General features: G+C 41.3%; 1 pseudogene; it reads right to left on the bottom strand.

Annotated features, from left to right (window-relative positions):
• Positions 1-252: 252 nt before the first annotated feature.
• On the bottom strand, positions 253-2,258 carry Ppp4r1-ps1 (protein phosphatase 4, regulatory subunit 1, pseudogene 1; annotated as a pseudogene).
• Positions 2,259-26,032: the final 23,774 nt, after the last annotated feature.

Raw genomic sequence — 26,032 nt, 5'->3', positions numbered from 1 at the left:
CTAGTTGAGTACTTCCCCATTCTATTTAGGTCACTTAACCTAGCTTTGACTGGTCTTGAACTCATGATCCTCCTTTCAAATGTGTACCAGTGTGCTTGGCTTCCATTGCAGTTTCAAATTTCTCCACCACAACTCAAAACAGTCAGTCTACACCTCCATTTCCAACCTGCATTCAGACAAACCATGCTTTAAGAATTATTTAAAATCAGGTTTAAGAATGCCTATCCTTTTAAAAGACTCAACTGAGGTCTTTTAAAATCCATTAAAATCTAGAATCAGATCTGCAGCTGTCAACTGGTCTTGAAGAACATCTGGGAGCTTGTGGAGAATGCTAAAGTTCTTGGTGCTCGCCACAGCACATCTGATGCCAGAGACTTGTGAATCCCTCTTAGATGGTGCCAGTTCTTCCTGCTGAGTGTCAGAGGGCCACCCCATGGACTGTATGCCTGGTGCTTAGCAATCTCAGCATCAACTGTGCTCGAAGGAGACTGGTCATCCATGAGTACTGATCTAGTAAAGCTTGCGGTATGACATCTTATACATTAGATCTCCTCTCTTCACTGGGTTGCAACCAATATCAATGCTCACATCCACACCCTCATGGTCATAGTGGAGAGTGGCATCTGTATTCTCCGCAGCAGCACTGACCAAAGGCGTCATCTTGATATGTTAAAATTTGTTCTTTGTGGTTTGCTACTGTTGTGCCAGGAAGCATTCATGAACCTCCAAAGACCACCAAGGAGCCAATTCAGATGCCCCCTGCCAGCCTTGGCACAGCAGGATGGGAAGGTGGAACCCTGAGCCTAATTTTAGGCAAGCATTTATAGAGGCAAGACATGTGATTGAGGGGCCATTATGGCCTTTAACATAATTGGCTAGTGCTGGGAGCCAAACCATAAACTTAACTTCTGCTTTCCTCTTGGTGGTTGTTAGGAAGTGAAGTGTCATATGCCGGTTTGTAACCTGGGGGTGTAGATTTCTTGGGGAATAACCTGGAAACTGGTGCTGGACACAGACTTCTTAGTTAACTCGAGTTTAACCTTAGGTCAGGTTCTCTAAGATGGAGTTGGTCTGGTCTCTCATTACAGTCTGGTAGCTCATTTATACCCAGCTCTTCTGGCACCTCACTCCATTGTTTTACATTACCAACCTCTTTATGAGCATCCAGGTTGGAAGCCTGCAGTTCAGTCCACAGGACCTCCCACTTGTTCTTTAATGTCTGGTTCATCCATGTGGGGTTCTAGCTTCTCTGTCACCTTTTCAAGTTCCTTCCAAGTGGCCATGATGATATTGGGAGAGCCCCATATGGGGACTCCAGATGCTTCTCCTGTTCTGTCTGGGAGGAGTCTCTCCTCAGAGTCCTGTTCAGGCTCTATGTCAATATCCATTTCATTTAAAGGGAAGGATAAGACACTGCAATCTCCTTTCCAATTATGGGCACCATCTTGCACATTAGAGCCTCAGCTTCCAACTTCAGGTTATCATTACTGTCTAAGAGGACAGCTCTATGAGGACAGGGCACACTTTGATCCCTACATCAAATCACTATCAGCCCCTGCTCTAACCCTGCCAGCAAAGCTGCCTTGTTTTCCTCATCCAGTGATTCTGATCTCTAAGAAAGTTCTAACCCCAATAGATAGTAAATATTTGGGAAAAGCAGATAGTGTCGATGGCCAGTTCTCCTGAAGTTATTGGAACGATGGTGGTGATTAAATTCATCATAGGCTCATATATGTGAGTGCTTGTTGCTGCAGTTAGAACAGTGAAGTATATGGTATTTCTTCCACCAGCTCTGACCTACAGTAGCTTCTGAATCATCAAATCTGCTAGTTCTTTTCAAAACAACAACACAATCTCTTCCATCATGGCAGTCGTTCCTCAGAGTACCGAGCAAACTGCAGGCCATCATCTGTCTGTTAAGTATGTTCTCCCTTGTGGCATACTTGTCCCATATTCTTCCCATGTGGTGTCAACCTTTCATTGTGTAAGATGAATCCCAGGGGTCTGTGTGCATCCCCCAGCAGTTCCTCCTAGAGCTACAAGAGGTGTAAAGTCTTGTGCTCACCCACAACGATGGATGCTCACAGACTTCCTCTCAACTCCCAAGCCTCAGTAGGTTTGCTTACTATTTCCACTACCTCTACAGTGATTTGTTCCACTGAAGTCTTGAAATCCCCAAACTCATCCTTGAAGGTTGGGATCAACTTCTTCCAAATTGATGCTGATGTTGCTAGTCTGACTTCCTGTAAATCACACATATTCTCATTGGCAAATACAATGGTGAACTTCCCAAGTTTTTAACTTATGTTGCCCATATCCATCAGAGAACTCACTATCTAAGCCAATGATGGCCTTGCAAAAGTCCTTATTTTTTAAATAAGGCTTGCTATGTGTGATGGTGAAGTACTCAAGAGACAGAGAAAAGAGATCAATGCAAGCTAGGAGGTCAGCCAAGGTTTCCATGCAAGGACCTATCTCAAACAAACAAGCAAACAAACAAACAAATCAGACGTGTGTACACACACACACACACGCACACACACACACACACACACACACACGCACACACACAAACGTATCACTCTAAAATCAGAATTCATGCATATACACACACTTATAATGTAAATTCTCACATCAGAATGATTTCATGATTATGGGCAGCAGAATAGGTGTATCACAGCTGTAGAAACAATGTTGCTGTCATCGAACATCTTCCTCAGAGCTTTGTAGTGACCATGTCCTTTCTCAGTGAGTATCTTGATTCAGTTTCTACATGAGCACATTACTGTTTGAGATCTTTGTATACAGACTTACAATGTGTTTTGATTTAGTCCAGCCCCCATTTCTTCCACTCTAGTTCCTCTTCTATCCTTCTGATTGCTATTCTTTTTCAACTTCATGTACCCTACCACCAACAACAACTGAGTCTGCTCAGGCTGACAGTATATACATGGACAGAACATGAACGGCCTCTCAGGAGAAGCCTCATTGAAGAAATCTTTCCCTCCCTCTCCCAGCAGCCGTCAGTTTCCAGTAGCTCCTCAGCTGAGGGTGGGACTTCATGACCACCTTCCCACTCCACACTGAGAACTTTGGTTTGATTTTATGTAGGTCCCCTGTAGGTCATAATCACTGTGAGGTCATATGTGTAACTGCCTTGTTTTATCTTCCACCACCTCTGGCTTTCGTGATCTTTCTCCTCCTCATTTGGGACGAACCATGAACCTTTGGAGGAGGGCTGGATATTGTTGTCCCATTTAGGGCTGTGCAGTCTATTGTCATTATTCTCTACACCTTGACCAGTTTTGTGTTTATGTGTTAAAACAGATACCATCTACTGAAGAAAATAAGCTTCTCTAATGAGTGCACTAATCTATGGATATAAGTGCAATCACTTATATCAGTTCAGCACTATATATGTAGCAAAGGAAAGTAGTGCGTTCTCCCCTGGAGTCTATGACCTACCTAGCCATATGTTATGTTTTTAATAATTGTTTCAGGAATGAGTTCTGTCAGGGTGGTTCAGATCCAATTGGAAAGTGCCAGGGGCCAGCTCTGGCATTCAGGTACCAAGATAGGATGCAGTTTGAACAAGACCAAAGGCAGATGAGCTCTGGCCTTGTAACTCTCTCTTTCTGTTCTGGGGCCAGAAGTTGCTGGTTTCTGGTGGTTTAACTCTTTAACTATTTGCTATGCTGTGGCCAAAAGCCTCTGGCTTCTGGCAATTTAACTCCTGCTGATAGCAGGGAGAAAGAAACTTAGTTACTAATTTTCTTTTCTCTTTGACTCAGGCCTCCCCCTACCAGGCAAGAGGCTTGGAGTTCCTCAACTCTTTTTGTGAGTCCTTGAGATGAAAAGAAAACAAAAAAAAGGAAGGAAAAGAAGGCACACATACAGGGACACGTGCATGTTGTATGAAGCTGAAGAAGGCCGCATACCTGCTTTATTGGGGTTCTTAGTTTTTATACTTTCTCAGGATAATTGATCACATGGTTTTCTACACAGTTATACATTCCATAAATTCACAGTAAGTTTAAGGCACTAGATCATATCATAGTAAGACTTTAGGAATTACAGCAGAATTATTTAAGTGTCTTTATATGAAGACCAGTACCTGAGTAAACATTTTCTATCTGTTACTAGCTCCACAAGTTCATTGTAAGTTTAAAGCAATAATTTTTATATCATAAGTAAGCATGGTTTTGTCGAGAAACAAATCACCTGCCTTATATCTTATTATTTTGAAGTCTTGTATAGATAAACCATCATTTTATTTTCTGCCCTTGCACTTACGGTAAACTCCCCATTCCCAGTTTATGGCCTTTAGTTACCAGAAGGTGACCTCATTCCTAACCTAGAAGGAATATTTTCCTTGACTGTAAATTTGTTCCAAGTCGGCTTCCTTTTTCAAGTACAATTAGCCCGTGACACATGGAAGTTCACAGAGTTCTATTCACTGCTTTTACTCTATAGGGAGCTTGAGATTACTGGTATAAATTTAGAGATTCTATAAAATCATTACCTAGAAATACGAAGTCATCAATTCATCTACACAGCATTACTATGTGACAGTACACCTTCATATTGATTCTGCAAGACATCTGCTCATAGGGTGGGCTGATGCCCAGGAATCATTAGGCTATTCAATAGTGACAGGAAAGGCACGTCAGCAGCAAGCATCAACCCTGTGATGAAATCTCTTGAGGATCTTGCATGTCAGAGCACACCCATTGCAGCCATGCAGAACGACGGGCCATCCCCAGAAAACTGACTTGCTAAGCCTTTAGATGGCTTCTGACAGGAAAGTGGTTGTTTACTCCCATGTTCTTGCCACTAATGCACAGGTGGGCATATCCTGATAGGCTGGTCATTTTTGTAGCTTGAAAAACATGACTTGATTGCTTTTCTCCTCTACTGGCATGCATAGCACCTATGTAAGTTTATCCAATACAAACAAAGCTCCATGGTAGTACAAGCTTGATTTCCTCAATGGTCCATTTTAAACAGATTTTATTAAACTCTTTTTGTTATTGTTATGACCTAGCCAACCCACCCCCCAAGTAATCAAGGTAGAGTCTAATGGATTTATTTAATCAGCTTAGCACAATTACTAGGGGATTACCCATAATCTATTTTTCCATACACCATACTGTCTACTTCCTAGCTTTACTTCCAAGTATTTGTTGTTTGAGTCTTGCTCAGGTTATTTCTGCTCCATCAGTCCATCCTGGGGGTGGGGTGGGGCATATTATTCGACCACATGCACCTGCTCTATCACATCTAATGGAGACCGTCTGTTTTCTTTTTCCTACTCATAATCTCTACCTGTGACCCCCAGCCTGGTACCTGAAATTTCATCTACCTCTATTCTCCCCAGTAATTGGCTATAGACACTTATTTAACCAATAACTTTAAATTGGGGAGAAAAGTTTACAAGCATCACTTGGTGTATGTGAGGATCTGTTCATCAGGGGTCACCAGATCTTGGGGACCAATCTTTTGCATTTGAATACATAGCAACACCAGACCAACCCTGAACAGTCCGTGACTCAAGTACGGGTATCTTCAGCAATAAGGTCTCACCACCATTTTATTTTTTCCTTTTATGTCGCAGAGATGGCTTCTTTACTTTTAAGTTCATGAACCAAGCTCTGCTAGCTTCAGATGTTTCCTCTTAAGCATCCTCACGTCTCTGCTTTCCCACAGCTGAAGGCAGCCAGGGTCTTGTTCTGGACTTGATGTTAGCTTAAGAGACGTTTGCCTCGACCTGCATGGCTTTAGGGTTGCCCTGACTAGAGCCATGTGGGAGTGAAGAGATGACATGACAGTGAAGAAACTACAGACACAGATCCATAATAGCAGGGATCCAGGGTGCTGTGCTTAGTCTCATGGAGAGGACTTACTGTGAAACCCAGAAATGCCTTGTCTCAGAGTTTCCATGGCTGTGATGAAACACCGTGACCAAAAGCAGCTTGGAGAGGAAATGGGTTATTCCCCGCACAGTTCCGTGCTACAGTTCATCAATAAAAGCAGGAAGGATGAGAATTCAAGCAGGGCAAGAGCCCCGAGACAGGAGCTGGTGCAGAGGCCATGGAGGGTGCTTCTTTGGCTTGCTCGCCTTGCTTTCTTATGGAATCCAGGACTACTAACCCAGGGATGGTCTGGGCCTTGACCCATCACTCATTAATTAAGAAAATGTTTTACAGGTTCTAGGCTACACCTGCATCTTATGAACGCATGTTTTAAATTGAGGTTCATTCTCTCCAATAATGTTGCTTGTGTCAAGCTGACATAAAGCTATCCAGCAGACTCCTAGTTGGAAAGGCTCTGTAGGGGAGTCTGTATTAGGCTGTAATCACTTGGAGGGGAAGAAGTTGCAGCTGCTAGTTTTTGCACACCATGATTAATCACAGTAAGCACTCATTCTGGACCTAAGGAAGGCTTTGCCATTTTCATGAGTTTGAGGCTATTGTATATAGGTTTCTCTGAGACTGAAACATTTCATCCTTCAGATAAGCTCCTTAAGCCAGAAGATAAACAACTCAAAATGACTTAAGGAAGTTCCTAAAGCTGAGCAGATTCAATTGACTATTTTCCCCCCCTCTCTCTCAAGAATAAACAAGCCAAGCTGCTGAGAGCCACTCTTAGACAAGCCAAGACACAAAGAAGACTCTGAGACCAGACCAGCTGCCTGGAAGAAGCTTAGACCAACTGAATCATTTGGGAAGGATATTGATCTGCCTACAGACTGTGCAGTGAGCACCAGTTCCCCAGCTTTTGCTAGCTGTTACTTGTGCTAGGGTAGGATTTGGTGATACAGCTGCCTTTCAGAAATTTCTGCCTCCATTAGTCACCCCTCTCCCATATTCCTGTAAGTAACACCAATAAGACTCATTGGTTCACCAATTGGACTTTGGTGGTATTCATACTTTGATCTGTCATGGGCTTCTTATTGGGAGTGAATAGACACATGTGTTGTGTCTCCTTAGGAAAAGTCTTGTCACACAACAGAGGCACCGGGGCCATGCTCATGTTTATGACACATAACATTCAGGACTTCCTATCCCCACAGACTGCTGCATGGCCAGTTCTCCCAGACACTAAAACTTTTTTCAAATCAACAAGCGGGGCTGGGGATTTAGCTCAGTGGTAGAGCGCTTACCTAGGAAGCGCAAGGCCCTGGGTTCAGTCCCCAGCTCCGAAAAAAAAGAACCAAAAAAAAAAAAAATCAACAAGCAACAAGGCTGTTTATGATTACTGGATAACTCCATTAATTTCCTTCTGGAACTTTTTCTTTGTGTTGATGGCTACTCGGTGTGGAAGGTCCAGTGTGTGGTAAAATTTAGCCACTTCTGGCTTAGATTTAAACCCCTGGATTTAAATGCTGCTGCCACTAAAAGGTATAGTTTCGATATACTGTGAGTGATAACAAATAAAAGTTGGAGAATAAAGTGTAATAACTTGAGGATGAAATGATCAGAACACATGCCCTTCTTAGTAAATTCATTGTCTTCTAGGGCAAAATTTATGGTGCCCCCATACACTAGATGATCAAGGTGTTTATGTTCAAAGTAAATTTCAGACCTTTAAAAAATAACTCAATAATACTATTATGTTTTAAGAGGCATACTTAGATTGTGATGTTTAATATAATTATTGCAATAATTGAATTAATATATTTTATAATTCTCCCTATTTCTTATTTATTAACCTTGTTTTTATCAATTTTGTTTTCCACTCTTTTCTTTTGTAATTTTGATGGAACATGTATTGTGTTCCTGTTCCCTCTCCTCTTATCATATCAGCTATTCCCTTGCTTAAAGCAATTTTAATGATTCCTTAGAGTTAGCAATGAACATCTATAGCCAATCCAAGAACAGCATCATCTAACACCACGCCACTTTGCAGATAATTTGCATTCTTGATAATGGAGAATTAGCAATTCCTCCTTCCCATCCCTTGCAAAACTGCTGTCATCTGCTTCACTCATCCACAAAGCATAACCCTTTAGCAAAGATATTTCTGCTATTAATCTTTTGAGGAAACTGCTTTTATTAAACCAAGAACAGAAAAATAAAGCATTTTATTTTATTTTCATTAATTCCTTCATATATACATATCATATATACATATGATATGTATATATGCAAACATTTCTTATTAGGTAAGTATTATGATTTGGACTTGAAGTGTGCTCCTGAAAGGCCCATGCCCAGGAGGCTTGGTTCCCTGAATTCAGACATGGGGCACTGGTAACAAGCTAGAGTCACAAGAGCTTATGACTGGATTAATTCATGACGATTCATAATTTGATGAAATGCTTTACTTGCCACAGGTAAAGTTCATAACCCTCAAGATTTTTCACTCTGAGTTGCCAGATTAATTTCTCACCAGTCCTGGCTCTCCAGGGGCAGGGGTATTGCTTTTGTTGGACTGTGATTCTCTGTATTCTTTTCTCACTCCACTCTATAGGGTGGTTAGTTGTCCTTTAAAAGAATGACTTGAATTCTCTAATCTCAGAGAAATTCAGTTTGCTCAGTTTCTGTGTTGTGAGGACAGGGTAACAACTTTTTGCCTTTCAGATGCAGGACCACAGCACAGCCTCCTTTATAGCAGGATGGCTTGAATAAGTATTTCTTATCTCCCTGCCCTGATTTCAGCCACCAGTAAAGCTTTTGTGAGTTAACTTGGTTACACAAACACTTGAATCACAATTTTCTCATAGCTACACCTGACATCTGTTGTGTAATTCCCTTGGCACTGATCCAAGCACATTATACACCAACCACTCCCTGAAATAGTTATAAAGTAGTACCTACTTCAAAAGGTGGTAAGTGGAGGTGTTATCAGGGTATGAGAAGGTCTCCTGGCTCGTTAGACTTCAACCAGTCTAACCTCTGAACCAACAGTTGGCTTGCTAATATTTTGAGGTGAGCAAGTTTTTGGTAAAAATGGATGTAACTGGACCTAGGCAACAAAATATCTTTAGTTCCTCCATTGATTTTCACAGAATCATTAAATAAAAAAATGAATGTGCCTTTCTGTGCACTCCATAGAGTCTGTATTTTGCATTTATTGTAGCTCAGAGAAGACCTGCTCCATAAATATTCTTAAAATGAATAGGACTATGGTGTGTGCCAACAACCACATGCCTTAAAAGTACATTAGAAGAATAATACATATAACAATAAAGAATATGCATTAACATAGCAACAAAATAAATCAGACAAGAGAAGCACTCTAGATCAATTTGGAGACAAAGACTTCGAACTCTAAATGTCAGTCCACATTAATTGAGAGGCTGTGAGTAATGTTGTTTTGGTTTGGTTTCATGTTTTTATTTCAGGTGCAAAATGACAGAATGGGACTGATCCTTATTCTTGGCGGTATGAGTTCTGTAATGGTAGTCTGAAAATATTCTACATTATAAACATACACTGGAGAGGACAGTGTGTTTCTCATGAGTGATGCAGACAGAAAGTCCAGGACATTCCTATACCATGTGTGTATGTTCCACCATGTGTGTGTATGCTGCACCATGCGTGTGTATGCTGCACCATGCGTGTATATGCTGCACCATGCGTGTATATGCTGCACCATGCATGTATATGCTGCACCATGCATGTATAAGCTGCACCATGCGTGTATATGCTGCACCATGCGTGTATATGCTGCACCATGCATGTATATGCTTCACCATGTGTGTATATGCTGCACCATGTGTGTGTATGCTGGACCATGTGTGTATGCTGCACCATGCATGTATATGCTTCACCATGCGTGTATATGCTGCTTTTGTCACCACAGTTGCTCCAGGTAGAACAGTAGCAAAGCAGACACTTTTGACAAGAGGGACAGGACAGGACTACAGAGATATAGAGCTTTTTCCTTCTGAGAAATTGTCACTCTACAGCTTAGGCTGGCCTACAACCCACTATATAGTCCAGCCTGTCCTTAAACTTAAGGCAATCCTTCTGCCTCGGGCTCATCAGTGTTGAGACACCACACCAACTCTGATAATTTTTTAATATTGGACAACAGGTACACACTTGAGGTTTGGTTTTTAATTATTTCTGGGATTGTTTTCTTTGAGCCAGTAGAGGGAGCTCAAAGCTTAATTTTGAATCCCAACTGGCTAGCTTTTTATTTTTCACTGTTGGCATTTATTTTATGTGTATCTTTTATTTGTGTGTATATCTTTTTACCACATGTGTATATGGTCCCTGCAGAGGCCAGAAGAGGTTATCAGGTCCCCTAAGCTCAGTCACAGACAGTTGTGAGCTGCCTTATAGGTGCTGGGAACTGAGAGCAGTGAGTGCTCCTAACTGCTGAGCCATCTTTCCTGCCTGGCACTGTAATTTTCCTAGATGCTTTTCCTTTAAAAAAAATTTTTTTTAAAAAAACAAGATGCTGGGAAGATGGCTTAATTGGTAAAATGCCTGTCATATAACCACACAGACTTGAATTCTGATTCCCCTGCATCTACATAAAAGCCAGACATGGTCATATTCTTTTTTTTTTTTTTTTTTTTTTTGGAGCTGGGGACCAGGGCCTTGCGCTTCCTAGGCAAGCACTCTACCACTGAGCTAAATCCCCAACCCCCAACATGGTCATATTCATGTGAAACCCTGGAACTGGAGGCCAGAAATGGGTGGATTATGTGAGTCTGATGGTCAGTCAGTCTAGCCAGTTTTGAGTACTGTGTTAAGTGAGAGACTTAGTCTCAAAAGGTAAGGTAAAGAACTGCAGTAGAAATAGTTTGTTCTTTGTAGACAGTAGTTTTCCAGTGTAGACCTCTGGCTTCTATATAAGCACACACATACATTAAATCGACTATCATAACAAGGTGGTTTTGCTCCAGCTTTTTTTTTCCTGCATGTATGTCTGTGTGCCACACGTGTGCATAAAGGCACTTAAATTTTCTTTTAGGTCAAATGATAGGAACATAAACATAGTGTGATAGTTTCCATGAGAATGACTTCCATAGACTCATATGTTTGAATGCTGGTTCCTCAGTGGTGGAACGGTTTGAGAAGGATTGGGAGGTGTGGCCTTGTTGGAGGAGGTGTGTCATTGGGGTGGGCTTTGTGTTTTCTAATACTCAAGTCATTCCCAGTTAGCTCTTGCTGCCTGTGCTTGTGGGTCAGGATATAAGCTCTCAGTAGCTGCTCTAGCACCACTTGCAGGCTTACTGATATCCTCCCCACCATGATGGTCATCGACTCACCCTCTGAAACTATAAACGACAATTAAATGCTTCTTTCTGTAAGTTGCTGTCTTAGGGTTTTACTGTTGTGAACAGACACCATGACCTAGGCAACTGTTATAAGGACAACATTTAATTGGGGGCTGGCTTACAGGTTCAGAGGTTCAGTCCGTTATCATCAAGGAAGGAACATGGCAGCGTCCAGGCAGGCATGGTGCAGGAGGGGCTGCATCTTCATCTGAAGGCTGTTAGTGGAAGACTGACTTCTAGGCAGCTAGAATAAGGGTCATAAAGCCCACACCCACAGTGACACATCTACTCCAGCAAGGCCACACCTTCTAATAGTGCCACTCCCTGGGCCAAGTACATACAAACCATCACAGTTGCCTTGGTCATGGTATCTAATTCAGCAGTAGAAAAGTCACTAAGACACATACGTCGTTTTATAATTCAATTCCAATTATTTTCTAAGTTAGACTATACTTTGACATGTGTTTTAAGCTTCCCGATCACATGAAGGTTATCTCTTTATTTGCTCATGTGCAGTTTTGTTGAACGGAAATCTAAAATCGTGTTATGAATCATGCCAGTTCTTTGATAGGTGTTGAGACTTGTGATCCTGTTTTGTTTTGTGTTTATGGATACATATTGTGACTACAAATGGAGGTGTATGGAGTGACTTCATGGCTGGATCTAAGTTTCAGCCAAGGCCTCATAGCTTGCTAACATCACAGGAGAATGTGAGACTTCTTCCTACCTTTAAATGAACATTCACTTCAAAGCTCGATACTGGATAAGAGAGAATGAAGTGGTCATTCAAGTGTTCCTTTAACCACAAACCTAGAGAGCCAGGAAGTCTGTCCTCTCCATCCAGATGTGGAACTCATGCCATTCTTAGTTGTACTGGCTGGTTTGGTGTGGCCACTTGACACAAGCTAGACTCATCAGAGGGGAAGGAGCCTAAGTTGAGGCAATGCCTCCGTGAGATCCAGCTGTAAGGCACTTTCCCAATTCACGATCAGTGGTGGAGGGTTCAAGCCAGGGTGGGTGGTGCCATCCCTGGGCTGATGGTCCTGGCTTCTATACAAAAGCAGGCTGAACACGTCATAGGCGCAATGCAGTAAACAGCGCCCTGCACCAGCTCCCACCTCCAGGTTCTAGCCCTGCTTGAGTTGCTGTGCTGACTTCCTCCAATGGTGGACTGTGATCTGGAAGTGAAAACCAAATAAACCCTTCACGCCCTTAAAAAAAAACAAAATAAAACCAATAGCATGATTCTGAATGTGGGAGTATAAGTTGAATAAACTTTTTCCTCCCCAACTTGCTTTTTGGTCATGATGCATTGTTTTATAACAAAAATCCCTGCTGCTGAATTTTACCAAAGAAACCTCAGGAGCCAGAGGCTGCGGTGAGAGCCTTGCTAGCTCAGAGAGGCAGGGAAAGCACCCAGCTGGCCTTCATACTCCATCCAGGACATCCCTGAACGAAAAACCAACCACCACCATCACCTCCTTCCCCTCCCCCTCTGCTTTCCCCTCCCCCTCTGCTTTCTCCCCCTCCCCCCATGTTGTCTTAAATACCTTCCAACTCAAAGCCCCCCCTTTCTCCTTCCTTATGTGTACTCTGTCAGCTGGTTAGTTGCTCTGCCTCTCGAGCTATCATTGGCTTCATTTAGCCCTTGGAATAAAGGTGTGTGATAGGCTGAGCTACACCACAACTACTTGTTTACAGCAAACAGAAAAGCTCTAGGTGCAAAGGCTGAGCCTCAGTTAGAAACAGACTCTTACAGCTCACAATCTCGAGGCTCACCATGTGACCAAAAACCCTGCAACAGTGATGTCCTGTGGCAACAATAATAACCCTAAGACATTCATTTAGTCAAAGCCAGGGAGACATTTGAAAAGAACCAAAGGGCTGGGTAGGTACACCCCGGATTTCAAGGATACAGACAGCCATTGGTATCTGACTTGTCACCATTCTGAAGGCCTGGATAAAGCTCCCAGGGTTCCATGCATGCTTTCTCAGGAGACCCAATCTGACATCACTGCTGTGAAGGGAGAGAGCAACTACAGTAGAATGGGGATTGCTGGAAGCCAGTAGCTAAGTTCAGAAGTTGTAAGCTCATAAGAAACAATAAGATTCTATTTTTAAATTAGAGTGGCTTTTTATAAGAGACCTAGAAATTGGATATGGCTATAAAACAGTGCTTCTTACCAGATTATAAACTTAATGAGCCTTGAAAAAAGTCACCCCACCCCCAAGTTCTCCATTTTTGCAACCTTTCTTCTCTTTCCAACGGACAAGTGATTCCTCCTTCCTTACTGTAGGCTTTAAGTCCACATTAGCTAATCAGGAAAGGAGATCTGTCTGCAGTTAGGTGGGGATGGAAAATTGATTGCATTGCACTGGACTAGATTTTTATAACCCCAAAACACCCATGGAACTGTGAAACTTCTTCAGATCTCATCTGGAGACAAACCAGAAGGCCAGGAGAATGAATTAAGTAGAAATAAGTAGTAGTGGGGGGTGGGGAACTTGGGGGACTCCCTTAGAAAGTCCCAGATGCCAGGGATGCTCGAGGCTCTCAGAACCCAATAGGGATGACATTCGCCAAAACATACAACAGGAGGAAGGAAGAACCTGAGGAGACTACCTCCATCAGATAGACATGGCCCCCAGTGGAGAGACAGGGCTACCCACCCATCTCAGAAATTTTAATACAGAATTGTCCCTGTCTAAAGGAAATGCAGGAACAAAAATGGAGCAGAGACTGAAGAGCATCCAGAGACCGCCCCACCATACAATCCATCTGCAGACACCCAACCGTGACACTACTGTGGATGCCGAGACATACTTGCAGACAGGATCCTGGTATGGCTGTCCTCTAAGACGCTGTGCCAGCACCTGACTAAGACAGATGCAGATACTCACACCCAACCATTGGACTGAGCCCGGGGACCTCAATGGAAGAGTTAGGGAAAGGGCTGAAGGAGCTGAAAGGGATCACAACCTCATAGGAAGAACAACAATATCAACAAACTGGACACTTCAGAGCTCCCAGAGACTAAACTACCAACCGAAGAGTATTCATGGGCTGGTCCATGGCTCCTGCTACAAATTTAGCAGAGGATTGACCCATCTGGCATCAGTGGGAGAGGAGGCCCTTGGTCCTGGGGAGGGTTGATGCCCCAGTGAAGGGGGATCCTAGAGGGGTGATGAGGCAGGAATATGTGGGTAGGTGAGGGAGTACCCTCTTAGAGATAAGGAGGGAGTGGGGAGTCCATGGAGGGGAGACCAGGAAGGGGGACAGCATTTGAAATGTAAACAAATAAAATGATTAATAAAAAATGAGGTTGGAGGATTAGTTGCCTGTTCCCTGTTATTTACCACAGCCAAATCAATAGTCAATAAACTATATAGAGGAAATATATTTCTATGTTATGTCTAGGCATACACACACAACAAACACCACACAGTGGCTAATTACATTCTATAAACATGTTATGCCTTTCCCAACTTTTTGACATTTTCCATTTTCTACCTTTTCTTAAATTATTTTTAATCCCCCCATAGTTTTAGATGACCCTGTCAATCCCATTTGGATTTAGAATTATTATCTCTAGGCAAATTGCTTCTTTTTGCCACATGTAATTATCTCTAATAAAGCTTTCACTTTCCACTCTATTGAGTTTGATATTAACATAAGAGCAAGTTTCTGTTGAATGGGGCCTGATGTTTTTCTCCATCTTTGGAACTTCTTGATCATTGCACTTTAAATGTGCCTTTTTGATGACACAGGACACATACCTTTTGTTGTCACATACTATGGAGCCCTGTGTCTTTTATCTGACAAGTTTATCTCATTTACTATAATTGTTTGTTCAGATATTTTCTTAATACCTCACTGTGCTTGTACTGCAGTCATTTTTTGTGCTATGTTCTCCTTTTATTGACTTTAATCAATTCATCAGTGTTTCTGCATTTCTTTTTCTTCTGTTCACAGATTAGCATCAACACTGACTTGATTTCTGCATTTTATAGGTTTACCTAATTTTAAATAGTAATTTTGTAAAAGCAACAGTAGAAGCTTAAGCATGCAAAACTTTTATATTTAAGCATTCGATTAAAAGATCAAGCCTAGCTTTCCTTTGCCCCAATCTCACTGCTCAGAAGAAATTTCTTTAAATACTTTTAGCTTGATTTTTAATTACATACATATTAGTAAATAAGGTTTTCATGCTGCTATTTAATTTATAAAATTGGAGATACTGCCTATTGACTACTTTAGTCTAGTGACAAACTATACACTAGTGTGCTTTTGGATCTCTCTCTCTCTCTCTCTCTCTCTCTCTCTCTCTCTCTCACTCTCCCTCTCTCTTTCACCTCCTCCAACAAGGCCACACCTCCCAATCCTTCTCAAACAGTGCCACCACTGAGGAACAAGCATTTAAATATATGAGCCTATGGAAGCCATTCTCATTGAAACTACCACACTATGTATCTAAGTGTGTGTGTGTGTGTGTGTGTGTGTGTGTGTGTGTGTGTGTGTGTGTGTGTGTCCATTTGTGGATGCTATAATCCTATGTTTAAAGGACCCCAATGGGACTCGGTGGCACACACCTTTCATCCCAGAGCTCAGGAAGTATAGCCAGCTGGATGCCTGTGATTCTGCGGCCAGCTTTGTCTACACAGCTACTTTAAGGTTACCTGGGGCTACATAGTGAGAGCTACATGGTGGTCAATATGGCTCTGTCAGAATTGGATCCCCACCTGCAGAAGATTGCAATTATATGCATATTTTTCATTTCTTTTAAAGATTCGTTTATTTTATGTATATATGTGTTCTGTTTGTACATATGCGTGCCAGAAGAGGGCATCAGATCCCCTTATAGGTGGTTGTGAGCCACCATGTGGTTACTGGGAATTGAACTCAGGACCTCTGGAAGAACTCTTAACTGCTGAGTCATCTCTCCAGCTCCTATATGCATATTTTTCACCTCGTACAAAAAGTCAAATCAAATTGGATCAAATGCCTTAATTCAAAATCTGGAATGATGAAATGTCTAGAGGAAAACATAAGGAAAACTCTTCAAGACACCGGGGTAGGAAAATTTTCCTGAACAGAGTATCAACAGCACAGGAACTAGCCCCGAGTACCAACAGATGGGATGGCATGAAGTTAAAAAGTTTCCATTCAGCAAAGGAAACGATCAGGGGAGTAAAGAGACAGCCGGCAAAGCAGGAGAAAATCTCTACCAGCTGTACTTCAGACAAGGGGCTAAAATCCAGAACTTATGAATTGCAGAAATTAAATGCCAAGAAAATAAACTGTCAATCAATAAATGGGCTAATGAGTTAAAAAGACAGTTTTCAAAAATAAGAACAAACAAACAAACAATCAAAAAGAGAAACACAAATGATTGTAACTTAAAAAATATGTTCAGCATCCCAATACGTGGGGGAAATGCTCATTAAAACTACTTTAAGATCTTACCTCACCCCTGTCAGAATGACTATCACCAAAAACCTGTCAAGTGTTGGAGAGGATGTAGAAGAAAAGAATCTCTTCCCTTCTTTATTCCCTGTTAGCGGGGTATAAATTTCTACACAGGCACCATGTGACTCCTGGGATACACTCAGAAGTTCTGTATACTACCATAGAGATATCTGAGCCCTATGTTTATTTATTGTTTCTGAAATAGAGTCCTATTCTATTTACTGTAGTAAGGAAATGGAACTAATTTAGTTGTCCATTAACAGATGAATGAATAATGAAAATATTATATATATGTATATACATATATATGTTGGAATACCATTCATCTCTAAAAAAATTAAGTCACAAAATTTGCAAGAAAGTGGATGGATTTATAATGTATAATAATAAATGTGAGCACCTCAGAAAGAAAAAATGTTTTCCCTCATATGCAGATCCTATACTATACTGTATACATAAGTGTAAACAAGTATGTGTGTGTGTACAGTATCACATATAGAAAGAGAGCAAGAAAAGGTAATATTAGGTGATGAGGAAGGAATGAATTCAGGGAAAGGGCACACGAGCCATAAAGAAGAATGTAGAGCTAATTGCTTTTCTAATTTTAGAGTGTGTGTGTGTGTGTGTGTGTGTGTGTGTGTGTGTGTGTGTGTGTGTGTTGGGCTGTATATGTTTTCTGTGTGGTGTGTGCATGTGTGTGTTGGGGTATGTGTATATGTGTATGTGTGTGTGTTTTGTATGTGTTGGGCTGTGTGTGTTTTCTGTGTGTTGTGTGTGTTTTGTATGTTGTGTTGTGTGTGTGTTGTGTGTGTGTTGTGTATATTGTGTGTGGTGTGTGTTCTGTGTGTGGTGTGTATGTTGTGTGGTGTGTGTGTGCGGGTGTGTGTGTGTGTGAACAGACTGAGAAAGAAATTAGGGAAACAACTCCCTTCACAATAGCCACAAATAATATAAAATATTTTGGAGTAACTCTAACCAAACAAGTGAAAGATCTCTAAGATGATAACTTCAAGTCTTCAATCAAAGAAGATCTAAGAAAATGGAGAGATATCCCATGCCCATGGATTGACAGAATTAATATAGTAAAAATGGTCCTCCTACCAAAGACAATCTACAGATTCAATGCAATCCCCATCAAAATCCCAACACAATTCTTCAAAGACAAAAAAAAGAGCAATTCTCAAATTCATCTGAAAAGGCAAAAAAACCCAGAATAGTGAAAACAATTCTTAACAATAAAAGAATTGCTGGGGGAACCACCATCCCTGACCTCAAGCTATACTACAGCTCTATAGTGATAAAAACTACATGGTATTGGTACAGAGAAGACCTCTGCTAATGGGAACTACAGTGCTGATCTCAGGGCTCTTCCTCTAGCTTCTGGCCTTCTGCAGTTGTACTCTCACTCTTGCCTCAGGGACATACTCTAGACTTTCCTGTTTCCTCTCCAAGCTTTCCTATTTTGTTTTGCCACTGAAACTACAGCTTTTCTGCCACCACTGCCTTGTATTTGTAGCTACTGATCTAAATACTCCCAGTTGGAGAGCCTAGCCGTCTATGCCTGTGTCTTTTGCTGTCTTCCTGTATCCTGTTTGCATCTTTTAAAGATGTCCAAGTTCTATCCATCCTTCAGTGCTCAGCTCAGGACTGGTCTTAAAGGATCCCTCAGCCAGAAATAATCATTCCCTTTCTGAACAGCAATACCACACTATATACTATGCCTGGTTTTCATAATAGCTTTGGACGGTCTACAGTTTTGGAATGAAAGGCTGCATATCCACAGCCAAGCACATAACACAATGTCAGATGCAAATGCAGAGGGTCATGGAAGTGCACCACACTAACCAGCAGACACCCGTTAGGTGACTTAATGTCTGTTGCTCTATGTAGCTATTAAATGAGTTACTATACTCACCCTGCTTACCCTGTAGGGTTGCAGTAAAGTAAGCTGAAATCTGTGCAGATAGAAAGACTTTATTCAGTATATTACAGAAACCTAAGATACTTTTATTTGATATTCCATCAGTGTTTATTGAGCTAATAAAAACATTTGAATGGATAGATGTTTACTACTTCATGGAAATGAGGGAAGGATGCTTGAAGAAGGCGTGACTTGCATGTTAATTCAAGTTCACCTTTCATGTAAGGAAAAGTAAGCATAAGTGATGAGGTAGCAAATTAAATTGTAAATGATTTCTAGAACTCATAGACGGAGAGTATTTCTCACGCATACAAAATAGTCCCATCACGTTGCATTTAAAGTACCGCAGAACTGGAGCTTGAATAATGGCTCAGTGGTTAAGATCACTGCTTGCTCTCCCAGAGGACCTGAGGTCAATTCCCAGCACCCACATGGTAACTATTAATTATCTGTAACTCCAGTTTTCTGGACTCTCCATGCTCTAGGGATATCCATGATGTACAGATATGTGCAGACAAACACCCACACATATGAGATAAAAATATGCTTTTAAATAAGGCACCATAGAACGTAGAAATAAGAAAACAATCTCTCTGCCATATCGACTGAGTCATCAGATCTCATTAGCCAAGTGTGTTTCTTCCACCTCTAACATTGTGGCAATAAAATTTCTGAAGATATTCAAGAAAATCAGTAAGTTCTGTGAAGTTAATATTTTTGGGTGTGTATAGCTTAGTAGCTAAGAGCAAAAATCTGAAACTTGAAATCGGACTGATTGAATCTTGTTCTATTATTTTTCCTGTTAGTGTCATAAAGCATTTTCAACTCTCACCAAAAACAACTTAGAGGAGGTGTATCAGTCAGGCTCTCTAGAGGAACAGGTCTGAGAGAATGATTTTACATATATATATATATATATATATATATGATAAATAGATAGATAGGAGAGGGGGAGAGAGAGAGAGAGAGAGAGAGAACTCTGAACTGAGTCCTTCCTAAGTTGATCAGCAATCAAGACAATGCCCATATAGTCCAATACTCTGATGTAGGCAATTTCTCAACCGATGTCCTCTTTTCCCAACTTGATAGTGAAAACCAAGCAAATAGACAGCCAGATGTCTAAGACCATTTTTGCTCTTGCAGAAGACCAGAGTTCAGTTCCCAACACCCACATCAGATAGATAACAACTGCCTGTAACTCCAGCTCCAGGCCCTTGTGTATACCTGTGCTCACATGTACGTGCTCCCCCCCCCCTCTCTCTCTCTCACACACACACACACACACACACACACACACACTTAAAAATAATCTTGTTAATCTATAACCAGTGCAAGGGGCTGGACGCTTCACTTAAACTAGTATATGACATTGACCATATCCATTTACATATACATGACATTTAAGCTGTTTTGTTAAGTATAAATTGGGTATAATATTCCTCGTTATGAGTGTTAAATGAACTGATATATATGTAGAGCTTAAAATATTATGTGACACGTATAATAAGAACTGCAATATCTGTGTTAATAGTTAACCCTATAGGTTTCTATTCAGAGGAGGTGGGCTCCAAGGTTCGTGTGGATACAGAAGTCTCTAGCTGTTTGTATCGTTTATGTAAAAATAGTATATTATTTCATTGGAATCTGTGCACACCCGCCTGAGCACTGGAAACCGTCTTCTGACTACTTAGAACACGCAATGCTGTGTGCTGTGGAAATAGTTGCTGTCTTATATTACCTGGGGAATAGCAACAAGAAAAATTCAGTTGAATCTGTGAAAGTGGAACCGCAGGATGCAGAAAAAATGGCTGTGTACCTAGTGACACAGCCCAGGGTAGAGAGGTAGGAAAATGATCCTAAGCTAAACAGTTGTCATAAAGGACGCACCAGCAAGGAGCAGAGAGCAAGTGACCATGAAGAAAAGCCGCACTGGAACTGTCAAATCACCTGCGATGCTTTGTTGCCCGTGATAATGCGAGGAGCAGGAGCTCCATTATCACAAAAGAAGATAATCTTACATTCATCTCCGCTCAAGGAGTCTTTAGGAAGCATTAGGGCATCATTCCAGGGGTGGATTGGAAAAGGCTATCTTACAGTATTCAGACAGCTTTTCATTGTACAAATCCCAGTCTGTGAGAGGATGGCACATGGGTGGGAAAAGCAACCAGGGTCATTGACTATAGAGCAGTGGGTCTCAGCCTTCCAAAGGCAGTGACTCTTCAATGCCGTTCCTCACGGTATGGTGACCCACCCAACCATTAGATCATCTTCACTGCTACTTCATAACTGTAATCTTGCTACTGCTATGAATCATAATATCTGTATGCTTCTGTAAATATCTGTGGTTTCTGATGATCTTAGGCAACCTCAAAGGGGTCATCACCCACAGGTTGAGAATCCCTGACATAGAGAATCTGCAAGGTAAATCATGCAGACAGGGTAACAAGCATTAGAAACATCCCTTGAACAGTCATTTTACTTCAGTGTGAAGGCATTTTTTTTCCATTGAGAAACAGAAGACAATGTCTAAAAACCCATGCTATTACTGTAGGAAACAATTCTTTAAAAAATACTTTATTTTTATTTGTGTGTGTGTGTGTGTGTGTGTGTGTGTGTGTATCTATGTGAGGCTATGGGAACAAGAGTGGACATTCACGTGGAGGCCAGAAGAGGTCATCAGATCCCCTGGAGCTGGAGTTTGACAGTTGTGAGCCACCTGGTGATGGGGACTGAATTCAGGGTCTCTGCGATAACAGATAACAGTCCACATTCTTTTTTTTTTTTTTGGTTCTTTTTTTCGGAGCTGGGGACCGAACCCAGGGCCTTGCGCTTCCTAGGCAAGCGCTCTACCACTGAGCTAAATCCCCAACCCCAACAGTCCACATTCTCAACCACTGAGCCATCCCCCTAGCCCAGAAATGTGAATGAAGGGCTCTTAACGGGAATCATTCATCTTTAACATGGGTTAGATGACAATTTTTGCATTATTCTTATAGCAGGTGCTTTTAGTGGATAGTTGAAATGAAAATTTAAAAAAATGTTATAGCAATTTGTCTTTTTTTTGTATCATCTAAACTGTTTAATATGAAATCAGAATGAAGATATGAAATCAGAATGAGGAATAGAGTCATGCAGAAAGAAAAGTTTTCAATATCATGAATGCATAAATATCAGTGATGTTATTAAAATATGCAATCTTAAGTGTGATACTTTGTCATTGCTATAACCTTTAGGTGAAGAACCATTTTAATGTACATTATTTATTCTGGGCTTTGTCGAATGACTGCAAATCTCTCTTAGTTATTTTACTCCCCCTTTTTCCTTTGACTTTTGCTGCTATTGGCTCTTAGCTGAGATCAAAACCATGACTGAGTCACCTGCATCGATATTTTGTATTTTCACATTTAAACATGTAAAGAGTTACCTGGTAGCCCAATAGACAGCTGGTGTTTTCTATTTACACTGACTATGCTAATTCATAAAATTATTTTCTTAGGAACAATAATAGGAATTAAATTCTTATTTCAATATTTCTGTCAATACTCAATGACAGAATGCAAGAAAAGAGAGGGCAATGAAGCCTAAAGGGGACAAAACATCCAACCATGCGTCACTTTGAGAAAGGGCAGGGCTAGAGCGGTGTTGGAGCCGATGTGTGGCTCAATTCAAAATTCACTGTGAGATTTCTGCAACCTTTGGGGAGAATCTGACAAACAGTGACCAACTGACACCATAGCTTCACCCTTCAGCCACCCGTCGTGTTTTAAACTTTTAAACATTCCACTGTTTTGTTCTCCCAGAAGCGTGGAATACAGAATTCCGGGAAACACTACACAAAAGTCAAAATATCCTGTGTTTAAAGGCTATGTCAGCCAGCGCTTCCCAGACTGGCCGTTCATGGTGAGAAACTTAACTCTTCAAACTTTTCAATCATTCACCCTTTTTGTCCACGTCAAGATGAAGTGGTCTTTTGTTTCCAACAATGCCCCAATTGATGATCGCATCATCAAAGCCACTGGCAGTGGACAAAGCACGGAGGCAATGTCACACTGTGCAAATGGCCCTCGGCCTGACTGCCGTAGCAGTTACCATTGTGTCCGAGTGTCCAAAGTCTGGCCCAGGCTACCCAGTCAGCCCATCCCCCTGCATGGGAGGAGTCACTTAAAATGCAAACCTGGCCCATGACCTCACTCGCGCAACTTTTTACTATCTATGGCAGCAGCCGGCAACCTGATTCTCGACCCTGCATGAGAGCTTTCTAGAAATAAAAGAGCAAATACAGAAATCACCAGAGAGACCGTGTCAAAGCACTGTCCTTCCTCTCACTGGGAAAGGCTCAGTCTACTTGGCTAGGACTTCTTTGGGGTTAAAACCCCAAACAAACTTCTGTGTTCTTTCACGCGAATCTGGCAATTTCAATCTGAAGTGTCAAGTTTGTGAGTTTCGTTTTCCCCAACAACTTGGCTGCTAACAGGAAGGAAAAGAGAGCTATCACCATGCATACTGTCTTCTACTTTTATAAGACACTGCATGACTGAGAAACTTCTAGATCCATCTGCCCAACTGCCTGTTTCTCACACGGCATTGTAGCCCCTCTTGCATAAACACAGTCTGCTTCACTATCCTGTATGCCCTTTGTGCATGCAATCTCTCTTACTCCTTACTTATAACTATAAAACATTTGCAAATCCCATGAGCAGACACGGTTAATAAAAAGAAGTACAAAGATATTTACAATGACATCTTTCCTTCCTATTCATGGTGACCTTTTTCATTAGAAGTAGTTACCACGGATTTTGTAACATGCTGTTCCTGAAGTGTTCTGTGCATATAGGAGTGTGTATACACCATTATCTACTGAGGACTCACCCCAAGAGCCCCAATGGATGCTGAAAACACAGATAGTATCACTATAATATATTATAATATATAGTGACATCACTATATATTATAGTGATACTATCTCTATTATTGATATAACACATATGATAAAACTCATTAGGAATTTATGACATTATAGATTAACAATAATGAAAATAAATAGAATAGTTATAACAGTACACTGCAGTAGGAGTTATGTGTATGATATACAAAGGATCTTATCTATCAAATTGTATTCACTCCTCTTGTCCTAATGTGGTCCAAGTGAAGTCTAGGATGCGGGTCTCGTGACACACTGTTCTGGCCCTGTGTCTGAGTTACTTCTAAACACTGATCAAGAGGACGGCTAAATAATTAGGAGGAGTGTGATCTAACTATTTCAGCGTGGGTATCACAGTGCTACTCAGAATGGCAGTCACCTTTCAACTTTTAAACAAGCCTGAAATTTTTCACTGACTAGTTTCAGACAGTACCTTGAATGCAGGTGTGGGGGTTTGAAGATGTTTGGCCCAGGGAGTGGCACGATTAGGAGGTATGGCCTTGTTGGAGTGGGTGTGGCCATGTTGGAGAAAGTCTGTTACTGTTTGAGTGAGCTTTAAGATCTTCCTCCTAGTTGCCTGGAAGCCAGTCTTCTCCTAGCGTCCTTCAGAACAAGAGGTAGAACTCTCAGCTCCTCCAGCACCGTGCCTCTCTAGACACTGCATGCTTCCCACCTTAATAACGGACTGAACCTCTGAACCTGCAAGCAAGCCCCAATTAAATGTTGTCCTTTATAAGGGTTGCTGTGGTCATGGCGTCTCTTCAGCAATGAAACCTGAAGACAGCCATCTTGTTACACTAAAGAGTGGGAACTCACTGGGAAGGCATAGCATTGCTTCTTTTCCTTTAATAGTGAATTTTGTACAAATTTTACACTAGGCTATGACCTGTCTATTTGTAAAAATTCTAAAGGTTTCTTCATACCGTTCTTCTCAAATAAGTAATTCTCACATTCTTTGTTTGGATAGTAAATGTCAATCATCATGTCCCAAGGACTTACAAAGTTGACTCTGAACTCCTCTCTCTCACATCTTTGAGGTCAGAGCTGACGTTTGTGATAAGTGAATTGGCATGAGTTTGATAGAGGAGACATCTTGATTAAAGACAGAAAGAAGAAGCAGAAGAAAAAATTTTTTAAAAATATTTTTTTTCCTATTTGACCTTAGTAATCGTGGTGTATTACATACTGGTGATTGTGTAAAAGTCCACTTGTGAGAGCGCAGTAGCATACGGAAGAGCTCATTAACACAATTGTGTTGATTTAGACATTGGCACTCACCTGTAATCTCAGCATTTGGGACACAGAGTTCCCAAGTTCAAAGCAAGCCTGGGCTGTATGCTAAGATCTTGTCTCAAAAAAGAGAAGAGAAAGCGGTTTATTTTCCTGGGACTTGCTTTGTAAATTTACACACCATTCTTACAAGTCTATCCCCTCCCCACCTCACTAAGCCCTGTTACAGAAACCTACTTTTCTCTGTTTGTTTGTTTGTTTGTTTGTTTGTTTTCTTAATGCATCTATTCCTTTAACTACACACAACCTCTCAAAACTGAACAGGCAAACAGGTCATTTGAGTAGAAGGACACTGGGAAATACGAAGAAAGATCCTTTCAATGGTCCCATTCGATGTCTTTCCCCATTCATTTCTTGGATGTTCCTGGTCTTTATTTACTGTTTAAAACACAGATTATCTAATAATTAAACAGAAGGATCAAATCAGCAGCAAGAGAAGTAAAGTTCAGAAGCCTTTCTGAAATGTTGGTACACTGTAATCAAATATATAACACTCTCAGTTTTCTGCCTGAACCCTCTAATTATTTTTTTAAATAACATTTTACTCCTTTGTAATTGACATCCACAAATACAGTTGCTTTCAGAGAGAGAGAGAGAGAGAGAGAGAGAGAGAGAGAGAGAGAGAGAGAGAGAGAGAATGCCTGGCACCTTCCATTAGATGCACCACTAGTCACTAAAATTGTTCTGGTCAAGGCTAGAGAGAAGGCTCAGTGAACAGAAGCACTTGTGGTGCAAACATGAGGATCAAAGGTCAAGTTCCCAGAACTTAAATGTAGGCTGGATGCTTAGCGATGAGCATCTGCGGTCCTGATGCTTGGATGAGGCAATGGGAGTAGAAGCCCTCAAAGCCCTAGAAGCCCTAGAAGCACTAGAAGCTGGAAGGACACATAAACTGGTGTCTTCAGTGAAAAACAGCAAAGAAACCCTTTCTGAAACAAGATAAACGCAAAGGGCCTACACCCTATGCCTGAAGCTGTCTCTGACCTCCACAGACCACCATGGAGCGTATGGGCCTGCATATCCCCTCTCTCGGTCTCTGTCTCTCCATAACTTTATCTCTCTGTCTCATTGAACTCAAGCTCATGCCAAACTTTTCAATTTTAAGTAAAAAATGAGACAATTTTTATTGACAAGAACTGGACTCAACTAAAAACATTCACTCTCTTCTATTAAGGTTCAAACATGCAGAGATCAGTG

Source organism: Rattus norvegicus, chromosome 18 (genome assembly GCF_036323735.1).
Source record: "Rattus norvegicus strain BN/NHsdMcwi chromosome 18, GRCr8, whole genome shotgun sequence".
Lineage (NCBI taxonomy): Eukaryota > Metazoa > Chordata > Mammalia > Rodentia > Muridae > Rattus > Rattus norvegicus.
This window is presented reverse-complemented; position numbering and strand designations above follow the sequence as displayed.